We start from the raw sequence: 14391 nt of genomic DNA, 5'->3' as shown, positions 1-14391 counted from the left end.
AATAAGGCTGGAAATAAGGCAACTTTCCAACAATCTCCACCTTGGCTTATTTCCCAGCCACCTGAAGATTTTCCGTTGATGTTGCCACCGGTCTGCTGTCACTACAAACCACCATTGGCCTTCCGAAGTACCAGCTACACACCCCTCCAATCACCTTGGTTCTGACTCCTCCCGATTCGATCAACACGGCCAATGCACATGTGTAGCTGCCAACCCGTTGACTCACCCAGTCAACCCTGGAGAGGTATCTCGATCCATCCTCCCCAACGCAGGTCCTGTCATCCTCTCACCATCACCTGCAACCTGGAAACTCGTCTCTGCACCAATTGCGAAAGAGACCCTACGTGTGCGCACACAATTACCCAGTTTCCAACTAGCCATCAAGATCTTAGGAACACTAGCCACCGTGTCTCCGACCAGACGATATAATCCACCACACTCCTCTCCTTTCATCAGAACCATACAACCGCGTGTGATTTTCATGGCTCCACCTGCAGCTGAAATCCTGCAACCTCTGGAGTCCAACCGGCCAAGAGACACTAGATTCCTTCGCATCTTTGGGACATACGCCACACCACCAAAAGTACGAACCACTCCATTAAACATCTTGATCTTCACCGTCCCAACTCCTGTGACGTCACAAGTAGACCCGTCACCCAAGGACACTACACCTGCCCTTGTCTCTTGGAACGTATCAAAATATTCCCTCCTGGAGCATACATGAATAGAGCACCCTGAATCTAGAATCCACTCATCATGAGAAGAAGTATGATTACCTGTGGAAACTGTGAGAACATCTCCAAACACTTCGCTCTGTTCATCCGTTACCGCCACCACAGTATTCGTAGCACCATTGTCCACCTAGTCAGCTCGCTTTGGATAATCCCGCTTGATGTGGCCATATTCCTTGCAACGGTAACATTGCACACCCTTTCCGCCGACCCTAGATCTTGACATGCCTTTTCCTGATCCCCTGTCAGACGACCTTCCTCTTTGATTCCCACCATGAACAACCAACCCATGCTCTTCACTTGCACTAAGAACATATTTCTTCCGCATCTCATTTGATAAGAGCGACGCGTGACTTCGTCCAACTTTATCGTATCCTTACCATACAATAAAGTTGTCACCAAGTTGTCATACGAATCAGGAAGAGAAGTAAGAAGCAAAAGGGCCTTGTCTTCAACTTTTCTTCTACCTTGTGAAGCTGATCCACAAGCCCGTTGAACACCGTAATGTGTTCCAGAAGATCCCCGCCTTCCTGCATCTTCAGCCCGTACAATTGCCGCGTCAGATACAACTAGTTGGCCAAGCTTTTTGACATATAAAGCTTTTCCAACTTACCCCATAATTTAGGGGCATCTTCTTCTTCCATAATGTTAAACATAACGCCATCTGTCAGACATAGTCGAATTGTGCTGACCGCCTTCAACTCTGTCTTCTCACTCGGCACCCGTCATCTTCTCCGGCTTTCCATCCTTTCCCTTCAACGCTTTAGCCAAGCCCTGTTGAACTAGGATGTCATTCACCCTCATCTGGCATAGGGTGAAACTGCCCTTTCCGTCAAATCTGTTGATGTTGAACTGAGTAGAACTCGATTTTATCGTTATCTCAGATTACTTCGCACTTCTCAGTGTAATGCTCCACCTCGAACAAGAATCTTCTTTGACAATCTTTCCACCCCAAAAAATTGCTCTAACCGCGATCCAATCACAACACCCACGATCACTCTACCCAGCCTCGACGATCGCTCCACCTGAGCTTTGATACCACTTGTTGAGAAAATTCGCAGGGCAATCCAATCCGATCGTGCACAAATTAAATGAAAAAGATAAAAGTAATAAATAAGCCACAAGATGAACACCAAGATTTTACGTGGTTCGGCAAAGCCTACTCCACAGGCGAGAAACACGATCTTCCACTATGAGGAAAATAATATACAAGGATTACAATGGATTAATTTCAAACCCACAAACCCGCAACCATTTCCTTGCTTCTCAAACCTAAGATCGTACCCAAGAGAAAACCCGAGAGAAAACCCCAAGGGCGTGTTTGGATGCCAAAAAATTAGACATTTTTTGAGCTTTTGCTGGAATATAAAGCGCCGGATGTCGTTTGGTTGTTTTTTTTCTTCACAAATACTTTTTGACTACTCGTCTTGTCGGTAGCCGATCGGCCCACGTGGCTTGCAACTCTACCCTCCTTGACTAATATGGATACATATTACTTTGGTCATAAAATATGGGGAATCATACCCCGGAACAATTTATGTGAGAATGGTCCACTACTTGAGGATAAATTCACCCCCCTCTTTAATGTTTTTCTTTGCCTTTAAAACCTAACAATAACGTTAAGGTGGGGATTTTGTCCATCACGGGGGGATATCATTTCCCTAAAATATTTCCAGATAGGAAGTAAAGAATGCAGACGTGCATTCCTTTGTAAAATCATGTGCTTCATGGTATTCTTTCTTCTACAGAGAAATACTTAATTATATCATTGGATACTTAATTATATACTAGGATTTGCTAAGGACAATCCCAGAAGGCAGAAGGCATTTCGGCTGGGCCGTTACATTTGAGAGCAGCCACATCAAGATGAATTAAAGGAATAAGACAAAATTTGTTGAAAAGCGAGCCTGTATGTGTTATGGTCCTAAGTGGGGGCCCGCCTAGGTATGGGAGTGGGTGGGACCCAGCCTGGTATGGGACAGATTTAAAGGGCCTTGCCTAACGCGTTCCATTAGCTTTGGAGCTTTTGGCGTATTGGTAAGTTACCTAACACTTGGTATCAAAGCAGCCACCACGTCCCGTGTTCGAGTAACAGAAGGGGCGACCTGTGAAAAGGGTTACCTGGAAAAAAGGCTAGAGTGAAACCATCACAGAGTGGGCCGCCGAGGACGGCGGATGCGGAAGCGTGGTGGTATGTTATGGTCCTAAGTGGAGGCCCGCCTAAGTATGGGATTAGGTGGGACCCAGCCTGGTAGGGGATAGGTTTAAAGGGCCTTGCCTAACGCGTTCTATCAGCTCTGGAGCTTTTTGCGTATCGGTAAGGTACCTAACAGTATGGCTGCTCTTACATGCAACAGCCCAACCGCGAAATGCGTTATACAATGGCCCCAGCAAATCTATGTCCTTTGAGAGAAGAATGGTTATTGTCTTTGGCCATTTTCATTGTGCACATGTCAAGTGGGTGGGATATTAAAGACAACTAATTATCGTCTTGTGTGCCACATATTTTTTAATGTATATGTAAACAACTTGAAATAAATACCTTCATCTTAGTTTTATTTTATAAAATAACAAATTTAAAGTTTAAAATCATACCAGATCTACCTAAAGTCAATGCCAAATATTTATAGCAATTTTTTTCTTTTACTTAGATAAATTATGTATAATTTCTTGGGATGCATCTTGGGTTGGCTCAACCCGAACCCGACAGGTTCAACCCGATTTCAGCTTGGGTTGGGTTGGTGTTTCCTTTGGTTGTGTTGGGGAAAGAAAGCCCAATTTAATATCGGGTTGAGTTAGGGATGAGTCTTTCGGCAACTCGATCCGACCCAAACCTGACACCCTCCCCTAATTTTATCATGATTTTAAAAATCTTAGAATCCTGGTTTCTTTATATACTTTTATTTTCTTTTTTTCCCAAGCCCATCCAAACCCAACTCGACTTGATCTAGAAATCAATTTAGATGAGTGGGGTTTGGGTGAACCATCCTTGATCTGAGGTTATTTGGGTGGTGTTAGGGCTAAGGAAATGTCAGCTCGGGTTAGGCTAGGGTTGGCCGAATTTTACCCATCCAGGCCCGAGTTGCACCCCTAATAATTTCCCTACCTTTCTTTATTTTCCTCTATTTCCCAAAAAAAAACCTCTGTCAAAATCCAAGAGAAAAGGCCATTTTTCCTTAGCTCATCTTTCCTTTCCTGTCACTCATAAGTGTTAAAAGACCCTTATGAGGGACTAGATAGGAAATACTTGTAAATCTTCTTGAGAGTGTTTGTGTGAGCTTAATTGTATATCTACCTTTGTGAGAAGGTTCTTTGGTTTGTTCTTATTGTATTTGGTGAGAAGGCACTGTATCAACCTTTGATTTTGGTGAGAAGGTATTGCAAACCTTTGGAGTCGGAGCTTGGGAATAAAGCTTCAGGAGTTGGGGGGACGCACCAGATCAACCTTCATTGTAAGCGGTTTGATCTTCACCGAGAAGAAGATCGGTCTAGTGGAGCCACAAGGAGGGGATATCCTTGTGAGAGTTTGGCCGAACCACTATAAAATCTCGGTGCACCTTATCTTCTAGCTCTTTATTTTGTTTTGTTCTTGCATGGAAAACTCATGATCATAATCAGTACATCACAAACCCCGTAGGGTCATAACACTTTCATGGAAATCTCCAGATGCAATAGAAATAATATGGCGAGAAATCAGTTTGACAATTGGGTTACCAAATATGCACATTATCAATAATAACAAGTAAAGCGTTTCTTTCAGTTCACAAATGATGCACATTTGAAAAACACTTGGAATCTACGGTCATTGGAACCACAACCACACTATAACCCGGTGACAAGGCTGCTTCCCTAGGTCGTCACTTTGTGGTGAGCACAATTCACTTTCACTTGATCACCACTTTGTGGAGAACACACTTTACTTCCACCTTAGAAAAACTAGCATATGGTCACTAAAACATGATCATGTGCCAATGTATTAACCCCACTGACGAAATCTTTCGTAATCCGACTGAGAACCCATAAAACAAAATATTGAAATCAACGGTATTCGATCATACATTACAATTTCAGTTCAATAATCATTAGCTAAAGAGTCTTTAACATGAGTACTTTCAAAAGTAATTTCAGTAACACTTGCAGGCTTAACTTGTAGTGGTTAAAACCCAGTGACACATGAAGTCCGATGGTAAATAGTGGGGGTGAAATTGGCATTTCATAGAAAAAAGAGGGCAACCAAGTCATTTCATGTAAAAAATGCCCTCCCTTATGCTATAAAAAGAGGCTAGGGCTTTGCAAAAGGAGGCTTCAGCTCTCTTCTCTTCCAGGGAGCTCTAAGCAAGGTGAACGAGATTACCTTCCTCAGAAATCCGACAAGTTCTCGGATCGAGCCATGCCGCATCTTACTCTCGTCACACCTTATTCCTGGACTTAGGGTTTCGGCCATAGACTCTCCCTCTTCACTATTTCTCCTATTTGCGCTCCTGCCACTTCACCGAGTAGTACACGTGTAAGAACATCCACACTTCATCCATGGATGCAATGGCAAGGTCTCACCACGTACCTCCTCCAAGACTATAAGATCGAAGGTCTCTGTCGGTGTCTGAAAACGACGGACTCTAGCTGTGTACGACGATTTCTTACAACAATAGCGAGTCTCTGTGATTCTGATCAACCACCGGCCCCTGCACCAGTAACGGCAACAGATCCCCGATGGTTTCTTCTCCATCAACAGCCACCACTTCCTCCACGGCTACTCTCATCATGTTAGCCTCGTCGCTGGCTTCCGCACCGGTGGCCACTCCTTCAGCTCCGCCATTTGAAAGCACTGACCCATCACCATCATGGAGTACGCCGGGTCCCTATCTCCTGCCAACCCGCTGACATATGAAACCTCTTTGGGCCATGTTAGCTCCTATTGCTGGTCAGCTCACTGACACTCGTCGCTCCCCAAGGAACATGTCACTTCAACCACCCGTCATTCTTGACAGCCGTACTACGTCCCAAAAGAGCCCAATCACCTCAATCCCATAGCGGCCACACTATGCCAGTTGTTGGCGTCTTATAGCAGCGATTGACACGTCACCGTGTTGCCATCACATTGCCCCTGAGATATGAACCTCCATCTACAAAAGAGAACCTTCCACTCCAAACACCAGGTAACACAATACTTTCTAGTGTTAAGTTCTCATCATGTTGGCCCCCTATCTAACTTGAGTGTCAAAGGGTTCCCCCGGTGGTCCGCCTTGGGGGTCCCTAACATGTTGTCAGTGAGCGCAGGTAGCAGGTCAAGCCAGCCAACCTTCCCTCCATTAGAACCAGATAGAGGGTGAAACCAACTCATCCCAGTTGTTCATGCTCTGTTGCAGATTTGAGCATCAACAGTAAATCAAGAATACTATTTGAAGATAGACGATCAATCAATTTTCATGTAAACAATGAATAAAAGGGAGAACCAATTCGAAATCAATATCATTACATACAATTCATTTCAAATAACTCATTTGAGAAAATACATAGAAGACAACCAGCCAAAATAACTAAATAAGATGTAACCACTTACCTCATTTTTTATGCCTTAACAAAGTCCAAAATATCCTTCAATGAAAGCTCTCTTTCCAATCTTGGTCTGAATCAAATACCCTATCAACCAAGGTTTCTAGTCACTATAGTTTACCTAAGAGGGTTAAACACTTGACTTAGGGACCAAGGAGTGCACTCTATGTCATAAACAAGAAGTTAATTCATTGTTCTGCCGTAGGGGTGATTGTGTCCATACGTAGGTAAGGGTGTCAACTGATCCACTTCGGATCAGATCCGCCTATGTCTCAGTCACGATCCATTCAAATCCCTTATCGGCAGGATCGGATTCAGAGTGTTTTTCGGATCATACTCCCATGTGCCAGTCATGATCCATTTCAAAAGAGGTTGCAACATATTAGTCTTATAGTCAATGGTTAGAGAAGGAAAAGAAGAGGCTAACTAGAGATAGATGAATGATAAAATATTGAAAATAGAAATTGCTCGAAAGTTAGATATGGCTTATTTTTTTCTAAAAACCCTCGAAATAATACTTAGTGTTATAAAAATTGAAGGTTTTTGTAAAATAATATAATAATACCTAATTTCAGATGGGCCCGCGGGCTTTTATTAGTTGTTTGGATCCAACCGATAATTTTTCGGATCCTATGATCGGGATCCGAAATATGTCCGTGGATTCTAGTAGTGTGTCTAGGTTTTGTCCATTAAACTTCGGATTCGGATAGTCCATCGGACTGTCTAGATCCATTGACACCCCTATTCGTAGGGATTAGTCCTGCCCTAAATGGGGTGGGGATACCTATGTCATAAAAAAAAAGGAGTTCACTCGAGGCATTAAAAATCCGGTCAAAACACCCCAGGACACTTTACCGGGATCGGTTGACCAGCCCCAGCTCGGTTGACCGAAGTGAGTATTCTCTAAATTTTTTTTTTTAAATCCCAAGAGCGAACTTCGATCGACCTCCCCGGTCATCCGTCGACTAGCCAGGCAATTCTGAATTTTTGCACAATTTCACGATTTTTCTACCTTTTAAACTTACAAGGCTATAACTTCCTCATTTCTCGTTGGAATCGAGGGAAAGAGATTTTGTTAGAATGCTCCTAGCAAAAGGATCCCAACGGGATCAATAGGTTCGCCGAAATCATGCCAGAAAACAGGTCCAAAATATAAAATCCTAACTTTTCCTCCCTAAAACACCCTATTATTCTCTTCAATCAAGATAGAAATAATAAAATATGGAGTATGATGGTTCAACTACCTTAGTTTTGGCTCTTCGATGATCGATTGTCCTCGAACACTTCTCTCTCTCACTCTAGGGCTCCTTCCTCTTCTCGATTTAGGGTTTATGGAGTTTGAGAAATAGAAAATTTATAGCAAACATATTTATACTCTAAGTTAGGTTAACCTAACCTAATCTTTTAAAATTGACTAAATTACCCTTATATCTATAGAAATTTACATGAGAGGACATGACCAAAATACCCCCATACGTTTTGGGGTATTTCACACACATAACTGTATAGACTAGGTTCTAAACTCTTATTTTTCTAACTAACAACACTACAAGAAAAGTGACATTCACCGACGTTTTTGTAGCGACATTCCATTAAATCGTGGTTAATAACATATATGCACCGACGTTCATAAAAGAAACGTCGGTGTATGGATGTTACCTCACGGCTCACGAAAGCCTTCACCCGCCTTAAAAATCACTAATTTATTATTAGCGACGTTATTGAAACGTCATTAAAGGTTAATATTTTCCGACGCTTATTATTTAAAAGGTCGTAATAAAATTAATTTATTTTACTTAATGGGCGCGACTACGGGCTCCCTCTTTTGTTTTCTCTTTTTGGTTTTTAGGGTTTTTTCAAAACCTCTTCCTTGGATTCCGTCCGTCCACAACTCTAAATCCTGGGCGTTTTAGCTACCAAATCTCTCAAATCTCTCTTAGAAGGTATGTTATTAGGGTTATTATCAGTTTTTTTTGTTACAGACCTTTTGGGTATTTTCAGTTTTTTTTTTCTATTCAAACGAATTTGGGTTAATCTCCCTATTCTAACACATGTAATCTATCTCTTTAGGGTTTTCCTCAGATTCTCTGATTGTAATAGGGGTTCGGTGGGGTTAAGGTTGTGATTCCGGTGGGGATTTGGGTATGGCTTGGGCTTTCTATTGAGATCTGACCTAGGGTTTCTCTTTTTCTTTCCTTCTTTTTTCTTTTGACTATATCCCACTTTGTTAATTTCTTCTTCTGCTCTTATTTTAGGAGAGACATTGTGATATTTGTGGTGTCGGAGTTGTTGCTGTGAATCAGCATCCTTTGAGAAAGAGCACGGCATTTCTGCTCGGCAACGAGGTAAAAGACAAGTTGCTATTTGATGAAATGCCTCTGTTTTGATCTTAATTTCTATTTTGATCTATGTGTTTACAATGTTTCCTAAAATCTTCAAATGTCTATTTGAATAATTCTGTAATCAATTTAGAGGATATATTTTATTATCTCTTTGTATTGTACTCACCATAGATTTTATCATCATGACAAAATTCTGAGCATTAGGATTGTGGTTTGATATCCTATTTAAAAATCTAAAAATCAAATGTATTCTTGGTCTTTCGAGCTAATTGTATAAGAATGAAGGAGCTGTTTTCTTTTTTTTTTAGTCAAGTTGGAAATGTTTCTCGTCATATTGGAGGTTTGAGTTTTTTTTTAAGTTCAGATTTGTCTCTATAAATGAGGATAGTAGTAATGGAAAATATAAATAAAAACTTATGCATGTAGTGAAAGAGGTTTTACTTACATCAATTCTTTTGATTTTGTCTGATGATAATGTAAGTTGGTCAGTGCATCTCAATAACTCTTATTCAAAACTTATTTATGTGTCTAATTGTAAGTAAAATTCTATTTTGTTGAGAAAAATTTTAGAACAAGATTCTGGTAGATTTTATTCCTAATACACATTTGGTTCAAGAGATGTATTCCTATAGGTTACGGAAGGAAGGCTAGTGTGTCTTTTAAGGGACATACTAGCCTAAGTTGGTTTCAATGTTCTTACGTTATCATTGAATTTATTCTTTTCAATCAATTGAGTGAATTTTTTTATATTGAAACTAAGTTAAGGCTTTGGCCAAATGCCAATACTTGATAGTGTTTATACTGTTTCTTTTGTTGGTTCACTCATTAGATAGAAATAGTGAATTAGTTCTCTCTGATAATCATGATGTGTTCTGTGTACATTGTATACCTTGGTCCCAAATAATACTTACTCGGGGGAATGGAGCATATCTTTACTTGATTTTAAGAGGAAGAGCTATAGTTATTTGAGAAGGGTAGCGATTGTTTCAATATTTCTTATCATATCTTATTATCTACTTAATTTTGGCTTATGTGAATATCATTAGTTAACTGTACATTTATAAATGCAAGGCCTTACTTTCTTCTTTGGATTTTCCTTGTAAAACACATTCAAAATTTTGCAGAAGAATAACTAGGAGGTTTTTCTTTCTATATAACCCTGTGAAAAGATTTTGCAACAGTTTTTCCCCAAAAAACTTTGTTTGTGAGATTGCATGAACAAGTTTATGAACGTTTATCAAATTGATGATTTTGCCTTCCACTTGGTTGTTCATTATTTTATTTGGTCCCTAAGTTTTACGTCTGCACTTTCATATCAATTGGCTTTAATGCATTTAATGTTGAATGGCATGTTTGAGCCATGGTCACATTCTGTGTAATTTGGTGTGTCATTTGAATACTGAAGGATAGGTTGAGTTAAGATGATTGTATGGATAGAGCAAAGTCTGCCAGGGGGATTTATGTGATCATTTTTTTTAAGAGTTGCACTAAACTGATTTAGTTGTTTGTGGAGAATGATATCAGCCCCTGTTAGAGCTACCTCCATATTGTTAGGGCCTTGGGAATCCTAATAGAGAAGTTAGAAAGCTGAGAAGAGAGTTCGGATCTTGATATACACAGAGAGAAAGAGAAGGGAACCTTTCTTCCTCGGCAAATTGTGCCGGAATCTGGCACCTGCTCCTACCATTACAATTTTCACAGCAGCCCTACTTCCACCATTTTTTTTATCACCCAAACCCACTTCATTTACTCTATTTTTCTACTTCCTATCACAGCCACCATTATTATCACTTAGCCTTCATCTATCACCCACATTCCTTCACCTTCATAACTACTCTTTCCTACCATCACCACCGAATCCCCATCTTTATTCCTCTGCCATAATTTTCAATAGAGTCATGCCACAATGTATTGGTTGTTCTTGCACATGTACTCAGGTAATCCTTTACCCTTTTTACTGTTTATGATTCCTATGAAAATTATGCCTGTCTTGTTAGGCTAAGTTTTCGAAGTGTTTTGCTGCCTACTGTTTCAATTTCTCTACATAACAGGATTTTAAATGATCTAATGGAAATTCAAGGGGTTGGTTTATGAAACTTCTCCATTGTTTCTTAAGGAAAAGAATGCATTAATTCCCTGTTGTTCCTTGGGTCACTCCTTTTAGCATGTATTTGTGATTATTCTTTAACGCTAAGAGTCGGTGATCCAAATAAAAATAAGGCAACTGCATGATCACTTTATTTTGACCTGTTAGATCAATTGATTTTGAACTAGCCATTACACATGCGTTCTATGGCTCAATGATATGGTGAAGGTATTTCAGCAATTAAGTGATTGCCACCTTGTGGATGAATTGGGAGTATATTGTCAAGGCCAACTTCAGATAAATTGGAAGTACTGAAGCATAGAAGGCATGGGTGATGGGCCTCCTTCCTTTACTTTCCTTTAGCACATCGTGAACAGACTGTTTCCGAACAGACTCATGGTTGCCAACTTTAGCACATAGTGAACAGACTGTTTCCGAACAGACTCATGGGGGCCTTTCACAATTGTTATTGCTAATGGGGATGAAAGTGAATGATATGATCCTACTGTTGGATCATCATTTTATTACCTAGGATGTTGATTATTTTTGTTTATTTGAGGATTATTGGACATATACAATTTTTTCCCATTAATGGTTTATCTTTAAGGCTAATCTACATGATTCCCTATGCTGAATTTTTTCACTAAATGTTTGTTTTACTGATTATGGTTTTGCTTTGGCTATGTGAATGTGAAAATTTGGTCCCATTGAGCTCTGAGTTTTCTTGTAATTATTCGCGAGCCTCCGGGTATGCATTAGTGAATAAACCAAAAATTTATGGAGAACTTGGCATGTGAAGCTTAAAATTAAGGAATAAGGATCTCTTAGGAAAGGGGTTATGGAGATTGGGAGGTTTAATCCCAGCTTACCTACCAAAAAAAAGTTTCCACATTGACTCCACAAATGAAGCTCTACACTATTATTATATGTTTATGTTGAATTATTAATGTTCAATTGTCATGGAAGCATCTAAACTCATAGAAACAAAACTGTAAATTTATTTTTTTTCATGGAACCATCTAACTCATAGAAACAGAACTGTAAAAGTGTCTTGACTCTTGACTCTTAATAGTTAATACTTATTACAAAAAAAACTATTAAAAATTATATAAAATGGACATTTTGTTGTATTCAACATCTTATCAGGCAATCAAGGCTTAACTAATTGTCAGAAAATGAAATATGTGCTCATAAACTTATAGAAAAGCCTTTCCCTTGAAGTGATACTAGAATCTTGATTTTGCTCTACATTTCCCTCTGCTTCTCTCCTCTGTGGCTATTTTGTGGCCCTCTGGAGATGGGAGGGTAGAGTACAACTTTATAGCATGTGGCTTCCATTGTCTATCCTTAGATCTTATCACCTACCATTATAGACATGTGACCTCATTATGGCTTCTAAATCTATGGAGATCTCACAGTTAATAAACTAGCATGATATTAGCATGTGAGTTACTCCATGACCATAAACTAACAAAAAGGCTAGACCATGGAATTAATACATTATATCATAGATTTCTCATTGTGCATTTTGTCTTTCATAAAAGGCTTTCCTTCTCTACAGTTTCATTATAATATTATGCATATGACCTAGCTATGATTTTATATTCAATATATTTTGCATATTGGGTAACTTTAGATTGAAAAGGAATCTGGATGGGATTATTCATCTGTTCAGTTTTTCACATGACCAACTCCCGTTGGTAATAGTAATTAGTATTGTATGCCCATGACACATTTTTTTCATTTTTTCTTGCATGTTTCCCTGTAGGAAGTGATGCATCACGTTGGTCTTTACATGGCCAAGGGAAGGGGGGCCAAGATAGTACGAGAAGTGTTGATAGATACATAGTTGCAGCTGTGACGTACAGGGTTACTGGCAACTACCTGGATTGTAGTGTTCATCGGTTTCTGATCTTTACAAGATGGAGATGGTGTTTTTTTTTTGCTTTTTCTACTGCTTCACTCTTTCTTAGGGAACTGAGAATTTTTTCTATTGTAAAATTGAAAATGAGACTTGATTCTGTATTACAGGTTTTAAAATTGTATCCCATATTACATGTATTACAAGTTGTTTGTATAATAAGATTGTTTCTCATTGTAGTGTGACGTTGTTTGAATGCCATATTACAGGTTCTATCCCAATATTCTGATAAAGAGAAATTTAAAAAAAAAATCTCTATATTTACCGACAGTCAGGACTGTCGGTGATTCTCACAATCAAACTACGGCCATACATTTTCACCGATGGTCCTTAACAGTCGGTATGTACACCGACGCTCACAAAATGTCGCTAAATTTGCCATTCACCGATGGTCTTTAGTGTCGGTGTAATTACCGACGCTCACAAAACGTCAGTGAATAAGATATTCACCGATGGTCCAAAACGCCGGTATAAAGGGTAACACCGACGCTTTGCATTAAATGTCAGTAAATACCTTTAGCCACGGTAGTATCAGTGACGTTCACTAAAAGTGTTGGTGTAAGTTTCACCGACATTCATTGGCATATACACCGACGGTCATGACTGTCGGTGAAAGTCACTTTTCTTGTAGTGCAATATTTTGAGAAAAAGAAAAAGAATCATTCTGAATGTAGATTATTTAAATCATCTGACTTAACATTTACCATACTACTAAAAGTTGGCTGAGTCAAAACAACTCACAAAAATTGAGTCGAATCGTTGAAAAACTCATGAGTAAAATGAGTTAACACGCTCGACTCACTTTTGAGACAAGTCAGAGTTCTCTAGATTTTTGAACCAATTGGTCTTCACCACTGTTTACTACAAGCCTCTAATGAACTATGTAAGCAACTTGAATACAAAGACTTCATTTCTCACAAGCTTCCATCCACTCAAATTGACCCCCTGTTGATTTTTTTATTGGAACAATTACCAATGGGGGACAAAAATTAGGCGGAATTATCAACAGGACACATGCTTTTCAGAAATTATCAACGAGGGACAAAAAAGGTCTTGTCAGTAAAAGCTGGACGAAAATGCCCTTTCGCATTTACAACACTTTTTCATCTTGTTTTTTCCTTCTTCCCTCTTCTTTTACTTTTCCATTTTTGATTTTTGATTTTTTTATCCTACCAGTCATCTTCCTCCTTGGTCAACCACCATTGTTGCTGGCAAGTCTTGAAAACTTGAATGTTGAGTTCTTACCATCTATCTCTCTGTATCTAGGTTTTGTTTTTCTTTTCTTTTTTTAGGGTTTTGCACTATTTTTCATTCATCTATTTCTGATTTATGTTGCTTAGGGTTTAAGCGGTTTGTATTTTAGGGTGTGTTATAGAGATAATGCATGGATGGCTTCACTCACTTTTTGGAAGACAAGTGGTTTTATAAGAAAATTTTGATGTAATACATGAATTGATGGCTACACATTTTTTGATATACTTCAATTTTTTGGTAATACACAAATTGGGATGTGATACGTGAAGCATATTTAATGAAAACAACATCCATTTCTTTTGTTATTTCTATCATGAGCAGAATTGTAATGCCATTAGAAGAGTCTATAGGCAGGGGTTTCGTAACATAAGAGGTTTATCAACTCTCTGGAAGGGGGTTAGCAACTCAAAAGTAGGGTTACCAATTTCCGAATGGGATTATCAAGTGCCTGAAAATTGGCCGAGAGTACTGGAGTTTTGGAAAGGGGTTTTCAAGTCTCTGGGA

The 14391-nt window shown here is 39.3% G+C and overlaps 1 long non-coding RNA gene across 1 annotated transcript; it reads left to right on the top strand.

Moving 5' to 3' along the window:
• Positions 1 to 5045: 5045 nt before the first annotated feature.
• On the top strand, positions 5046 to 12807 carry LOC143862111 (uncharacterized). Its single transcript, XR_013240164.1, has 5 exons — positions 5046 to 5887; positions 5955 to 8227; positions 8355 to 8426; positions 8540 to 8629; positions 12481 to 12807. It is a non-coding gene; the product is annotated as an uncharacterized LOC143862111 (long non-coding RNA).
• The last annotated feature ends 1584 nt before the right edge of the window (positions 12808 to 14391 follow it).

This window comes from Tasmannia lanceolata, unplaced genomic scaffold (genome assembly GCF_043159265.1).
Source record: "Tasmannia lanceolata isolate RefF3 unplaced genomic scaffold, GAP_Taslan_0.1 ptg000037l, whole genome shotgun sequence".
NCBI lineage: Eukaryota > Viridiplantae > Streptophyta > Magnoliopsida > Canellales > Winteraceae > Tasmannia > Tasmannia lanceolata.
This window is presented reverse-complemented; position numbering and strand designations above follow the sequence as displayed.